Consider the following 16,343-nt stretch of genomic DNA (forward strand, 5'->3'; position numbering starts at 1 on the left):
TCCTTCTCTTTCCCCCTCCGCCCTTCACAAGCTCGTGCCTGAGTCAGGAAACACGACCAGGAAATGACGCCACGGCCCGCGTGCTCTTAACCCTTCCATGGGCCAGGCTGATGCAACAAGCGTGGCACGGTGGGGGAGGCCCCCTAGGCTGACAGGCCGAGATAAGGGGGGCGTGAGGGGCCCCCAGCTAGTCTGTCAGCAATGGAGGGAGAAACTGCGAACAGCACATGTACACAGCACTGTCACCACAAATCAAAGTACACCGCCATGGTGTCATGCTGATCCCTGCAACTTCACGTGATGAAAACAACGGGAGAATCTTCTGGTGGCCATACACACAATATATTTCATCAGATCCATGTGCAACTCAATCAAAAAGATGGACAAATTGCCACCATACACTCTTCCACACTGCGGCCTGAAGGATGCTCAGTACATCGTTTATTACTGATCTGAATGCAGCCCATTGCTTACAATGTGCCTGTACACACAGGTGCGTAAACAAGCGCTGCGTAGTCTTCATTATAGAAACATTTCCATTCCTGGTCAGTAGTTTGTACCGGTACGAACATATGAGCATAATTATTCATGAATTGTGCCTGGGTGTGTACTGTGCGCAAAAAAAAATGCCGAAAATTATGTTCAGAAATGCTCAAACAGTACTGTGTGCAAGAGGCCTAACGATGGCCATACACTGATTTTATTATTCGATCAATTCAATCAATAAACCAACTAATGGTGGCCGCCTGTAAAAGCAATCTAGAGGCTAATCGCTTTTACATGGAAGAACGTCGCTGGCAGAAAAGAAGATGCCGACGGGATGCCTGTAGCTGCCGGCACTATTATCCCAGTATAACCACTTCAGCCCTAGTGACATACCGGTGCACTGCTGAGGGTGAAATGCCTAATATGAGATGCAATCAAACGATCGACTAATGGTCACCATACATACTATGATTTTAGTATCCAACAGGTGCGGACTGACCATTTGGAAACTCGGGCACTGCCCAAGGGCCCAGGGTCAGTAGGGGGCCCCATGAGATGCCCCTGGTACCTTTTTCATAGGCTTTTGTGAGTTTGGGCAAGGACACGGGCCCCATGATTCCCTATTCCCCGGGGGCCCATGAGTTGTCAGTCCGCCCTTGGTATCCAATCAATAGGAAATTCAGAAATATTAACTAATGGTGGCCTGACACACTTCTATTTTATTATCCATTAACCACTTCAGCCCCAGGCCAATTCTGACATTTCTCTCCTACATGTAAAAATCAGCATTATCTGTTGCTAGAAAATTACTTAGAACTGCAAACATATATTTTTTGGCAGACTCCCTAAAGAATAAAATGGTGGGCGTTGTCATTTTTTACATCACATGGTATTTGCGCAGTAGTCTTTCCCCCCAGGTTCCGTCTGTGCAGGTGGTGCCGCTGCAGATCCGCACGAAAATCCGTGCTGCCGTACCACCCGCACAGAGAAATGCAGACCCACGGGCGGGTGCCGTTAGTTCTAATGGCATGCCACCCCCCCTGGAAAACAACTGTACTGGGAACCGAGGTTCCTGTATGGGCTGCGGTTTCCAAAGAAGTGCAGGGACTTCTTCCCTGCGTGTCACGGGCACAGGAGTCCATTCAAATGAATGCGCTCTCGTGCCCATGCAAAACGCATCCTGCACGGCTGCATAGATGTGAACCGGGGGTAAGAATGCAATAAATGCTTAAATTAGCCAAAACTGGAAGTGTCAAAATACTTGTGGCTTCCGGTTTCTTAAGCAGGCCATACATGGGTCGAATTCAAACGATTTTTTGATCGAAAATCAAAAACATTGTTTATTCTATAATCCGATGGTGCCACTAAATGATTTCGAAAATCGTTCATTTTTCACAAATTTTCCAGCATGCCCGATAAATGAAATGGGGAGGAACCACAAAAATCGGCCGGTGCCATTGCCTCACCAACAGAGTGAAAATTGGCCAATTATTCTTAGGTCTGATTTTCAAACAAAAAATTGTTCGGAAATTGACCCATGTATGGCCAGCCTTAGACAATAGAGATGTTCAGGGCTGTTCCAATTCTCTGGCATCTCTATGGTCAGCTGCTGGAACCGTTGGCTTCAGTCCTGGGCTCCCCAGTGGGAGGGCAACAGAAGGGGGCCCTTTCCCTGCCTGTAAAAGCAATCCAGAAGCTAATTAGCTGCTAGGATTGCTTTTACATGAAAAAGTATTGCTGGCAGTAAAAAAAGATCATGGGATGATGCCTGTAGCTGCAGGCATTGTTATCACAGTATAACCAATTCAGCCTTAGCGACATACGGGTACGCTACCGAGGCTGAAGTGGTTAATATGAGATGCAATCAAACGATTGACTAATGGTCACCATACACACTATGATTTTATTATCTGATAAATGTGCAATTCAGTCAAAACAATCAACTAATGGTGGCCATAAACACTTCAGTTTTCCTGTTCAATGTGATCAAAACAATCCAATCTGCAAACAGTTGAATTGTCATAACTTTCTTCCACTCAATTGAGACTCAATTTATATCAGATTGGATGGAGCAGAGTCGATTGGCCAGGGCTGAATATTATTGATCATTTTTCATCAATCAGCAGCTTTGAGATACTTTGTTCATGCATACAATTGCATGTTGACTGATCAGAATATGAGACGACAGAGTGGAAGCAGAGATACAAGTGATAGGTGATGATTGAAATCCACTTCCCTGTGTGTAGCATATTGATCAGGTGGGTTGTTGACTATAGATCAATATGTCCTTTTGGAAGAGAACGACTGGAAAAGAAATCCATCATTTATTGAAGCTCGTGGCCATCATTAGACTCAATTTCAATTGGATTTGATCAAACTGAGTTGAGCGACCAGAATGGAATATTATCGATCACTTTTCATCAATCAAAAGCATTGAGATACTTTGTTCAAGAATACAATCATATGTCAATAGATATGATTATGCGATTACACAGTGGAAACAAATATATGATCAATAACAAACAATTGAAATCCACTTCTCTGTGTGTGACATATCGATCAAACAGTTTGTCAACTACACATCACTTATTCCTATCAGAAGAGATTAATCGGAAAATAAATTGATCATTTAAGCATGTGGCCACCATTAAACTCGATTTAAATGGGATTTGATCAAACTCAAGTCAGTCGACGAGGGCAGAATAATATCGATCTTCTGCATCAATTGGCAGAACTGACATATTTTGTTCATAAATACGATCGCATTTTGATTATTCTGAGATATTCATGGTGGACACAGAGATGCAAACGATACATTCAGATTATAAATTACGATTGCATCTTAACTATTGCTCAAAAACCACTTACCTACGTGAGGCATATAGATTGCATTCGTTGTCATCTCTAGATCGATTATTCCTATCAGAAGAGATCGATTGGACTAGAACTCGATCATTTAGTAAAACGTGTATGGCCAAGCAGAACAAAGCCCATCGATTTAACTGTTTCCCAAAGCAGATCCAAGGCATGCTGGGAATGATAACTGTCATATTTGATTTTGCTCTCAACCAAACTGTCAAACCATCAATTGGCTGGAGTCATAACTGATCACATGTGCAGCACCGTGGCAACTGCAGATCAAACAGAGGCTAAGATGGCAGCTTCCTGGGCTGTAAAGGATAGGAGGGTTTAGTCCCACTTTATGGAAGAACTATCATTACATTTATTTTCACTGTTCTGTCCTCTGTGGGACAAAGGACATGCTAGGTGTTGCCTGACCCTAGCAATGAGGTTGGATTGCCCCCCCCCCCCCTCTTCCCCTGCAGCCATCTGACAACATACCTAGGAAGGAGAAGGCTGTTTCATGATGACTGCTTGTCTTGGCTCCAAGCACCTTTCAGAGACCATCAATGGCAAGAGGAATACAGAGAGAAAGGGGGCTGTTCATATGGGCATCCAACACACTGCATAAAGATATGTACAGTATAGTCAGGGCCCTGGATAAGGGGGTACCACCAGTCCTCCTGTATAGGGCCCAGGCCAGCAGGGGAGCCCAGGCAGCTGGGTGAATTGAATATGGGCAGAGAGGGTGATTGGCACAGTAGTGGTGCAATTACTGGAACCGATCTCCTGTATGGCACTCTCTGCAGCAGGTGAAAGCTGGCTTTTTCTCCTCTCCCTCCAGGTGGCTTTCAGCTGCTGCAGAGAGAGTCATACAGGAACTCGGTTCCAGTAATTGACCCCCCATACCCATCACCCTCCCTGTGCACCATACATTTCCCCCTGCTACCTAGGCCCCCTTGTGTGCACCCACCCCCTCCGTGCTGCCGGCTTTCCTCTCCTTATCACTGGCAGCTGGAAGCACAAAATAGAATCCATCAGGGTGGAGAGTGGGGGAGGGGTCTAGTAAATATATCACATTTACCAGCCCCTTTGTTTCATGAATGAACGCAATGAGTGTTTAGTACCAATCACTCACTGTGTTCATTCATAACTGAAGCATAGAAAACTATGGGGGGTTTTTTTTTTGGGGGGGGGCCCTTTTGAGTTGGCTGTATGGGGGCCCAGCAGTTTCTAACAGTAGCCCTTAGTATAGTTTATAGTTTTGTACACATCCGTACAGAGCAGTATGGAAAGCTTTGGGGTCAATTCGCTAAGAGATGAATACCGCAATAATTTTTTAGTTCAAATAACTCATACGGTATTTACTTCTTAAGTAGTCAATTCACTAATAAACATGCGTTTTTTTACCGAATGCGTTAAATATTTATATTTTGCGATATTTAGCACTTAGATTTTGAGTTATTTTGGTGTTTTTTCACAATTTGTTGCAGGTTAACATTGCACCAGAATGCACACAGCAATATTGTGAAGCTATGAAAACATTGTAGTGAGCGTTCAGTCACAAAATGATCTCCCTGTGATGAAATGTTACCATTTATTTTCATTCCTGAGCTCCGAGAACATTTTTACATGGATACATTGTATACTTTTCATTTTCTGGCCAGTGCAGAGTTCCTGTTACTTTGTACATTTCTAAAATACTGTCAGCAAGCACCAGGTGATAAATACAGTAACGAATGTGTGTTTTTTTTTTAAATAATTGACTTAAGGGACGGTCCACACTATAGAAACGCAGTCCAATGCATTTCGGTTGCGTTTCCTTTGCATTTTTGATGTGTTTTTATGCATTCCAGTTAATTTTTTCCCCTCTCTTTTTCTTCAATTAAAATAGGGACTTGTGCTTTCCAGTGCGTTTTTGATGCTTTTGGGTGTGTTGCAGTGCATTCTGGTGCGTTTTTGATGTGTATTACCTCCTTCCAGTGCAGTTCTGTGCAGAAAAAAATGTAGTCTGTTCTACTTTTTTTTCTGCAACTGGAACGCACTGGAACTGCAAGCACTGATGTGAACTATGACATTGACAACCCCATAACCTACTTTTTATGCATTTTTGATGCAGAAAAAAAGCACACTGAAACAAATGTAGTGTAAACTGGCACTAACCCTAGCTTCACACCTAAGCATTTTCCGCAGCATTTTGCAGAAATGCACTACAGTCCATTTAACATAATTTCCTATGGGACACATTCACATCTCCACGTTTTCACCTGATGCGTTTTTTGGAAAGGGTCAGGGACTTTTTTAAATGCAAAAAGTTGCATTTTTGGTTCTATAGACTTCAATGGAAATGCTGCCAAAAAGCATGTAGTGCGTTTTTACTGCCTTATTGCCACGTTTTTGATGCGTTTCGCGTTTTAATCTGCCTAGCAACAAGGAAAATAAAACGCATCAAAAATGCATGTGCAAAAATGCAAAATGCACCACAGCAATGGATCAAATGCAAACTGCATAGGTGTGAACCTAGCCTAAGGCCTCATGCACACTGGACGTAATAAAAAAGCAAAAAAGCCAGTAGCAGTAGCTGTAGAATGCTGTATTAAAAATGTGAGTTTTGGCACTTTTTTTAGCATTTTTGCATTCGTTTTTTCAGCATTTTTTAGTGTTTTTCAGCGTTTGCGTTTTATAGCAAAATTATACTCCCACAAAATCTTCAGGCTCAAAAATGCTCACAAACATTGAATAGCCAAGTTTTTCAGCTTTTATCAGCATTACAGCATTTTTACAGCTAAAATTCCTCTTGAAACCCACTATTTTTTTGTTTTCCAGCCAGAAAACACTCCTGCCCAAAACTCTGATTACAGTCTATGTGTGTATAAACACATAGGATAACATGCTGGGGAGTTTACTGGCTCTAGAAGCAAAATGCCAGAAGCCAAAAAAAGCAGCTGTAAAAACGTCCATTGTGCATGAGGACTAATGATTTATCTCATGTTTTTTTGCAGTACTTATCTCACTATTTTAACAAATGTATGGTATATACCTCACATTCGATATTTTACTTCGATGAATCGACTCTTATAATATCTCATGCTATATTTCTGAAAAATGAGTCACGTGACCTTGATATCGCATGCGGTAAACTTTATTGAATTTACCCCTATGAGTCCATTCACACAGCTGCGCCTGACAGCAAAATGTCAGGTCCACAAATATTACACAGAGTCCCCATGGGATTGTAAGCCCCTAGCACTCCATGTTAAAATTAATTAAAGGGTAACTTCACTTTCATGGGAAAAAAATATAGCAAATAAAAAAAAATATTAATATAGCAAATACAACTGCCACACAAGTCATATTATAACTGAATGTTATTAAAAATTATCTTTCCTTTTCAATCTGCAGCACTGTAATTGTCTGTAAAATGCAATACAATATGGCTACCTGGAGGTGTTCTGTCCACAGGAGGTGTACAGAACGCCCCCCCCCCCCACAGCATATCCTGCATGTGGGATTGGCTTAATGATTTTCAAAGAAATCTGCACTAAGATGCAAGTCAGATTCCAGGCATCCCCTGAAACAAAAATAAAATTTTTGGTGAGATACTCCCAATAGAAAATTACTCCTAAGGCTAGGTTCACACCTAAGCGTTTTCCGCAGCATTTTGCAGAAACACACTATAGTCCATTTACCATGATTTCCTATGGCACACATTCACATCTCCGTGTTTTCACCTGATGCATTTTTTGGAAAGGGTCAGGGACTTTTTTAAAACACAAAAAGTTGCATTTTTGGTTCTATAGACTTCAATGGAAATGCTACATGTAGTGCATTTGTTGCTGCATTTTGCGTTTTAATCTACCTAGCAAAAAGAAAAATCCAAAACACGACAAAAACGTGTCAAAAATGCAAGTGCAAAAACGCAACGCAAAACGCAATGCAGAAACGGCTCAAACAGAACCTGCATAGGTGTAAACCTAGCCTTAGGCACCATTCACATGGGTGTTTTGCCGCTCCTGGGATTGACAGTTGCATGCTGAAGGCAGCAGCCGCTGATCCTATATACTGCAATGACAGGCTTTTGGCGGCTACAGCTATTCATGCTTGCTTGCAAAGCCAGTGTTCACATGCAGTGATAGCAGCTGGAAGCACACTGCAGGCAAGCACATGTTGTGCAAACTGATAAAGCTAGCTGCAGCAGCCAACAGCCTGTAATTGCAGTGTATGGGCTGAAATCCTTGCAGCAGGGATCAGTAGATTCTTCCCACTGGGATTCGCAGTGTGACAAAATGCCCATGTGAATCATGCCTTAACCACTTGCTGGCAGTTACCATAGGCTACAGCTGTTTAGGATATTTTTAGTGGCTTATTCCTGTTACTGAAACTAATTGCTGTAGTAAATAGTTTCTAAACAAGTAGAACAAATGGCTCCCTATGAAAAAAGCTATACAAGTGTTATTTAGTAGCAATCAGTCTTGTATGATTGCACAATGCTCCATTCATTTGCAATTGATCACTGCAAGACGCTTTAACATGCTACAAATGTCGCTTCATCCATTTGTTTCATCTGCTCAGTGATCATGTGTAATGGCCGTTCCACACTGCTGTGTTGCGGTTTGGCTCCAGCAAGGTGTACTCACAGTATTCATATGGGTTGCCCATGGTTTCCCATAGACTTTCTATTACCTCTCGCATTTTTGGCTCATTTTCTGAAAGTGCACCAAAGAGGCAGCATGCAGGACTTTGGGTGCGCTTTCAGAAAATGTGCCAAAAATGCTGAATTAATAGAAAGTCTATTGGAAACTGTAGGTACACCAGAAATGCTGACATAATAGAAAGTCTATTGGAAACTGTAGGTACACCAGAAATGCTGACATAATAGAAAGTCTATTGGAAACTGTAGGTACACCAGACTCCGGCCAAACCGCTGTGTAGCAGTGTGAAACAGCCCTTACACCCAACGATTTTCTTAGCAGATTAAGCCCGGGTTCACATTGATGCGGTGCAGAATTCACAGTGTTTTGTGTGCGAATTCCGCACTGCATCAGAATCGCACCCCGTTCATGCAAACCGCTGCAGGTATGTATGTTACATTAACAACACCCCGAAAGCGGTCCGCAAAACATGGTGCGATGTGCAGAATCGGATCGCATAGTTGTGAATACCCATGCTATCCGATTCTAGTGCAGACCAAAAAAAGGGTCCTGCACATTTTTGGTGCTGGTGCTGGTGCTGGTGCGGTGTGAATAGAGCCATACAAAATGTATGACTCCAATCGCATCGCACACAAATCACATGTGATTTGCACAGGAATGCGGTGCGGTTCTTGTGTGAATCACATGCAATATACCGCACTGCATATATGTAAACCCAGGCTGAGCTATCAAAATCTCCTTTATGCTTTAGCCTTTTCATTTGACTGCCAGCAACTGGTTAAATTCCATGGCAGCAAGAGATTAAAATCATCTGTGTAGCTGTAGCTCAGGGTAGTGCTCTTGTTAGGGTGGATTCACAGATAAAAACCTCTTAAATCGCAGAGCAGCCAGAGTGATTTACCACTCCATTGCTGTCTGCATTAAGGGGTCGTGTGGTGCATGATTTAGCACATCACTCTGCTCCCCCCCTTTTTTGTGTGGATCTGCAATGTGTTTTTTTTTTCTGTGTGAAAAAACTGATGTGACATCCCATTGTGGTGTGAACAGGAAACATAAAGAACAATTGTTTATTTTTACATAGAATTCATGTTGCATCTCTCTGTGCAGAAAAAATCTGCAGGTAATACTAGTGTTATGGTGTGAACAGGACACATAGAAGACTATTGTTTTCTTTGTGTCCTTGGAGAGAAATACATAATAAATATGCATGTCTCTGCACATGGTGTGAACAAGCCTATGCAAGTCAAATGTACCCGTTTCTTCCATCTGTTTTTATGCATGTATGGTATAACGAGGACTCAGATTGACAGAGTAAACTTTATAGTATATTTTCCTAGTGCCTCTATGGCGGCATACCTGTGATAAGCTCCGCCTTAGACTCCTCCCTCAGGACCAGTGAATATATAAAAAGAAAGGATTAACACAACCCCCCAGCATTCTCCTTTTTTTGCTCATACATTATGGTCAGTGAATGTAAGTCAGGCACCCTTACCTCTGCCTTGAGCAGCTTCTGCCTGGGTTCAGCCTCTCCCAGTTGCAGTCCCTACTGTTGGGCAGCTAAAGGTGCTGATAAGGTAGGGAGTCCCTTCTGGGGTTCTTTTGGGACAGCAGTTGTTGCTCATCCTGAAGCACTGTATCTGCCAACCTGGTTCATGGCGTTCACTGGGGCTTAGGACAGAGGGAGCAGCTATACCTGTCCATTCTCCATGACTTCCCATGCACTCTTCCACTTCTTCTCTGTTTTTCTATTTTGCTGTCTTTCTTGGTCTGGCTGTCTCTCCCCAGGTGCTTGTCTCCTTCCCCCCCTCTGTTGGCCGTTTTAATTTTTTCTCCCCTTTTCCTTCTCCCTTAGAGCCAGTGCGGTCCCAACTCTGGCCTTTTGAAAGTCCCGGCATCTTCTCGACCGTAGTGCGCATATGTGGATGCCCATCGAGTCTAAGCTGGCTGGCAGGGGCCTAGGGCCGCAGGTTTGCGCATGTACGGTGCGACTCGACATTATGGTCGCCATCTTGACTGTGAGCAAACAGGCTATTTTTGCCCTTACTCAAATCCCCATTTTTTTTCCTTCCAGGATGGGGGAGGAATTTATTTCCCTTTACCCTGCCCCTTTCACTATTTATTCCTGGGAGATTTCGTGTGGCAGCATGCAGCTTTGGTGCAGGTCGGCCTTGCTGAGAACTCCTGGAAGTATTGTCAGTATTCGCCGGCAGTAAGTCTTTTTTTTCCCCCTTTCTCTCTTGCTTTTCCTTTTGTCCTCTCTTTTCTTTTTTTTTCTCTCCCTCTACACCTCTTCCTTTTTCCCATGCACTCTTTTACCGTCTCCTCCCCCCCCCCAAAAAAAAAAAAGTGAGGAGGGGGAGACGCAGTAATCTAAATGCTCTTCTTGTGCTATAGCTGCTCTTTTTGTCCTCTTAATGCTTAAAATGAGCCGTTTGCCTCCCAAACAAGACCCTCCTCTACGTCAAAGATAAGGGCCTCTGGCTGGGTGAATGAAAAAAAAAAAAGAGTGGGCTTATGCTGGTACATTTATGTATTTCAGCCTTTTATGCCAGAAGAGGTCCAAGAGGACATCTAGTACCATGAGGAATCCAACGAGGGCAGCCCGTGCCAAGCTCGTTCTTCCAGGTCCAGATATCATTCAACTGGGGCTCGTTCTGCTGCCAAGAGACAACGATCCTCATGTTCCCCAAGCCCTAGGCCTCAAAAATGCCAGGCATGTGAAGCCACCTCTCTACCAGGCAAGCTAATATGCAGAGACTGCTTCAGGGATTATGCAGTGGAAAGAGGTGCAGAGAGCCAGCAGGTTGCATACCTACTAAAAAAAAGTGGTCAAAGATTCACTCGCAGAACTTGTAGCAGCTAATCCATCACAGCTATCATCACATCTTCTTCAAGAGGAGGCATAAGATGCGCTACTACCAGGCCCATCCTCGGGCAAACCCTCTCACCCAATAGCGGACCGGCCATCTAACCATTCTGGAGAAGAAGATTCCACGGATTAATCAGATCCTTCAGGCTTTAGCTTTTCCCTGGTTAAGCCTTATGTCCAGGCAGTCAAGCTTGCCATTGGTTGGGAGGAAGCTGATTCCGCAGCAAGGAAATCAAAGAGCTACTTCCCATTTCTTAAAAAACAAATCGCCTACTTTCCTCTGATGGATGAAATCAGGGATGTCATGAGAAAGGTTGGGTGAAAATGGAAGGGAAGCAAGGCACAGTTAGGGAAGATGGTTTGGGTACCACATAAATTTCGTACATTAGATGTGAATATTAGTCCACTGACAAAGTTTTAAGTGTTTGGGATAGAATATATAAGCAAAAGGGTTGGGAATATAATTCAGTTATGATTCCCTTGGCGGAGACAGAATATTTTCCCTCAGGGAAGGATATTTCAGGGAAATGGATTAAAGATAAGAATGCACACTTGAAGGATATATTGAATAAGGGGAAATTGTACACTTTTTTAGAATTAAAGGAAAAAAAAATAATTTTACACATTAGATGAATGGCGGTATAGGTCATTTTGTCTCAATGCTCCCACAACCACTGAGGATGTTGAAGGATCTGTATCCATTTGAAAAATCATTTAATGTAACTTTGGTTCCAAAGAAGGGTACCTCTAAGATCTATAAGATTCTCATGGATATGAAGAGCACCGATCTGCCCCAGTTCTTGGAAAAATGGGAACAGGAGCTTGGAACAACACTGAACGATCAGCAAAAGAATACAATATTTAAATTAACACATGAGGTGACAAATATGAGCACAGTTGAAATTAATTATAAATGTTTGACTAGATGGTATTTCACACCGAGTAAGGCACATAAACAAGTAGATCTTTCACCTTTATGTTGGAGAGGATGTGGGGAAAAGGGAACAATGGTTCACATATGGTGGGATTGTCCAAAAGTACAGGATTACTGGAAGGGAATATTGCAATACATTCAAGAAATATGTGGGATTATTGTACAGAGAGACCTGTGGGTATGTTTATTTTATACATTTGAAGCTTCAGTAAAATTGCAAAAGAACAGGATACTACAGTCAGGTCCATAAATATTGGGACATCGACACAATTCTAACATTTTTGGCTCTATACACCACCACAATGGATTTGAAATGAAACGAACAAGATGTGCTTTAACTGCAGACTGTCAGCTTTAATTTGAGGGTATTTACATCCAAATCAGGTGAACGGTGTAGGAATTACAACAGTTTGCATATGTGCCTCCCACTTATTAAGGAACCAAAAGTAATGGGACAGAATAATAATCATAAATCAAACTTTCACTTTTTAATACTTGGTTGCAAATCCTTTGCAGTCAATTACAGCCTGAAGTCTGGAACGCATAGACATCACCAGACGTTGGGTTTCATCCCTGATGATGCTCTGCCAGGCCTCTACTGCAACTGTCTTCAGTTCCTGCTTGTTCTTGGGGCATTTTCCCTTCAGTTTTGTCTTCAGCAAGTGAAATGCATGCTCAATCGGATTCAGGTCAGGTGATTGACTTGGCCATTGCATAACATTCCACTTTTTTCCCTTAAAAAACTCTTTGGTTGCTTTTTCAGTCTGCTTTGGGTCATTGTCCATCTGCACTGTGAAGCGGCGTCCAATGAGTTCTGAAGCATTTGGCTTAATATGAGCAGATAATATTACCCGAAACACTTCAGAATTCATCCTGCTGCTTTTGTCAGCAGTCACATCATCAATAGATACAAGAGAACCAGTTCCACTGGCAGCCATACATGCCCACGTCATGACAGTACCACCACCATGCTTCAATGATGAGGTGGTATGCTTAGGATCATGAGCAGTTCCTTTCCTTCGCCATACTCTTCTCTTCCCATCACTCTGGTACAAGTTGATCTTGGTCTCATCTGTCCATAGGATGTTGTTCCAGAACTTTGAAGGCTTTTTTAGATGCCGTTTGGCAAACTCTAATCTGGCCTTCCTGTTTTTGAGGCTCACCAATGGTTTACATCTTGTGGTGAACCTTCTGTATTCACTCTGGTGAAGTCTTCTCTTGATTATTGACTTTGACACACATACACCTACCTCCTGGAGAGTGTTCTTGATCTGGCCAACTGTTGTGAAGGGTGTTTTCTTCACCAGGGAAAGAATTCTTCGGTCATCCACCACAGTTGTTTTCCGTGGTCTTCCGGGTCTTTTGGTGTTGCTGAACTCACCGGTGCGTTCCTTCTTTTTAAGAATGTTCCAAACAGTTGTTTTGGCCACGCCTAATGTTTTTGCTATCTCTCTGATGGGTTTGTTTTGTTTTTTCAGCCTAACGATGGCTTGCTTCACTGATAGTGATAGCTCTTTGGATCTCATCTTGAGAGTTGACAGCAACAGATTCCAAATGCAAATAGCACACTTGAAATGAACTCTGGACCTTTTATCTGTTCATTGTAATTGGGATAATGAGGAAATAACACACACCTGGCCATGGAACGGCTGAGAAGCCAATTGTCCCATTACTTTTGGTCCCTTAATAAGTGGGAGGCACATATGCAAACTGTTGTAATTCCTACACCGTTCACCTGATTTGGATGTAAATACCCTCAAATTAAAGCTGACAGTCTGCAGTTAAAGCACATCTTGTTCGTTTCATTTCAAATCCATTGTGGTGGTGTATAGAGCCAAAAATGTTAGAATTGTGTCGATGTCCCAATATTTATGGACCTGACTGTATATCATTTAATCAGTGCGGCTAAAGGCTTGATTCCCAAATGTTGGCTGGCCCCAGATCCACCAAGAATAAATGATTGGGTCAACAGAGTGGAGAATATCTACAGGATGGAGGAGCTGTGTCATATTGAAGAAGATAGAATAGAAAAATGTAGGAAAATGTGGAGTAGCTGGTTATTTTTTAAAACATCTAAAAGATATTTTGAACTGGTTGGAATATAGGGGGGAAGAGTATGAGAAGGAGCTCTAATGGAGTACCCAATAGAAAGAAGGAGCTAGGATGGAAGGGATACAGATATAGATAGATAATCACGAGAAAGGATAGATGCCAGGAACTCGGATATGGATTGGGGTAATGGGAGGGAAGGAGGGTGGGCAGGGTGAGGGAAAGATGATTTAAATGAATTGTATGTATTGGTGAAGTTTCTGTTTTCTATTCTTGTATGTTTTAGATGCTCTTTTTGTATTGAGAAAAAATTCAATAAAAGATATATATATCAGGGACGTCATAGCAGGGGAATGGAAGCTATATTCACTTTCGGAAGCAGACTCCAGAACGTTGGATGGTCCACCGGTAGTGAATGCAGTGGTGGTCCGCGTAGCAAAAAACATAACATTGCCTATGGATGACTCAACCTCGTTTAAAGATCCCCTAGACAGATGAATGGATCTTGACCTAAAGAGGGCCTATCAGATGGACAGAAATGCCTGCAAGCCAGAGATTGCACTGACATCTGTCTTCAATGCTTTGCGAGTATGGATGGACAACATAGAGGTGGCTATCCAGCAGGGAGTTTCCAAGGAAGACATAGTAAAGGCTTTGGATGAGCTCAAGCTCTTGGCTGACTTCATTGGTAAAGCAGCTATCGACACAATAAGATCTTTTGCAAGATTAATGCTGCATGCCGTAATGGCAAGGCGGGCCTTATGGTTGAAGCCGTGGGTGGCCGACATGGCGTTAAAACAAACTTGGTGTAAAATCCCTTTTGATGGTAAATCACTGGAGAGAGGCTAGAAAAGCCGAATTCCTGTGTTACTGAAGGAAAATCAGACCTGCTGCCCCAAGACCTAAGACCTAGACCAGGGGTGGGCAAACTTTTTGACTTGAGGGCCGCAATGGGTTCATATATTGGACCCGGGGGCCGGACCAAGAGTAGATGAATGATGTGTATGTGTCATCCATAGTAAGTATAGTAATATTCCCCCATAGTAAGCATAGTAATTCATCCCCCATATAGTAATTCATCCCCCATATAGTAATTCATCCCCCATAGTAATTCATCCCCCATATAGTAATTCATCCCCATAGTAATTAATCCCCCATAGTAATTCATCCCCCATATAGTAATTCATCCCCCATAGTAATTCATCCCCCATATAGTAATTCATCCCCCATAGTAATTCATCCCCCATATAGTAATTCATCCCCCATAGTAATTCATCCCCCCTATAGTAATTCATCCCCCCTATAGTACTTCATCCCCCATATAGTAATTCATCCCCCATAGTAATTCATCCCCCATATAGTAATTCATTCCCCATATAGTAATTCATCCCCCCTATAGTAATTCATCCCCCCTATAGTAATTCATCCCCCATATAGTAATTCATTCCCCATAGTAATTCATCCCCCATAGTAATTCATCCCCCATATAGTAATTCATCCCCCATAGTAATTCATCCCCCATATAGTAATTCATCCCCCATAGTAATTCATCCCCCCTATAGTAATTCATCCCCCATATAGTAATTCATCCCCCCTATAGTAATTCATCCCCCATAGTAATTCATCCCCCATAGTAATTAATCCCCCATATAGTAATTCATCCCCCATATAGTAATTCATCCCCCCATATAGTAATTCATCCCCCATATAGTAATTCATCCCCCCATATACAGTTGCAAGAAAAAGTATGTGAACCCCTTGGGATTACGTGGAGTTTTGCATGAATTGGGCATAAAATGTGCTCTGAACGTCATCTAACTCACAACAATAGAAGAACACAGTCTGCTGAACATAATACTACACAAACATTAGATGTTGCCATGGTTTAATTGCACATCACATGTAAACATTCACAGTGCAGGGAGGAAAAAGTATGTGAGGCCCTAGCTTAATGACTTCTCCCAGAGCTAATTGGAGCCAGGAGTGAGCCAACCTTGACTCCAATCAGTGTGATGATATTGGATGTGTTGCTGACAGCTGTCCTGCCCTTAAATAACACAAACCTGTTTTGGGTTTACTGGTTTCAAGAAGCACTGTGTGATGTGAACCATGCCTCGCAGAAAAGAGCTCTCAGAAGACCTACGATCAAGAATTGTTGACTTGCATGAAGCTGGAAAGGGTTACAAAATTATCTCCAAAAGCCTTGATGTTCATGTGTCCACGGTAAGACAGACTGTCTACAAATGGAGAAAGTTTAGCACTGTTGCTACTCTCCCTAGGCGTGGTCGTCTTGTAAAAATGACTGCAAGAGCACAGCGCAGAATGCTGCATGAGGTAAAGAAGAATCCCAGAGTGTCAGCTAAAGACCTACAGAAATCTCTGGCACATGCTAACATTTTTGTTGACACATCTACAATAAGGAAAACATGAAACAAGAATGGAGTACATGGGAGGACACCACGGAGGAAGCCATTGCTGTCCAAAAAGAATATTGCAGCACGTTTGAAGTTTG

General features: G+C 42.5%; 1 pseudogene; it reads left to right on the plus strand.

Annotated features, from left to right (window-relative positions):
* The first annotated feature begins 14,007 nt into the window (after positions 1–14,007).
* LOC149455481 (uncharacterized) lies at positions 14,008–14,962 on the plus strand (annotated as a pseudogene).
* Positions 14,963–16,343: the final 1,381 nt, after the last annotated feature.

The sequence above is a fragment of the Staurois parvus genome, unplaced genomic scaffold, assembly GCF_062004578.1.
Source record: "Staurois parvus isolate SC_StPar_1 unplaced genomic scaffold, SC_StPar_1.0 ptg000393l, whole genome shotgun sequence".
Taxonomy (NCBI): Eukaryota; Metazoa; Chordata; class Amphibia; order Anura; family Ranidae; genus Staurois; species Staurois parvus.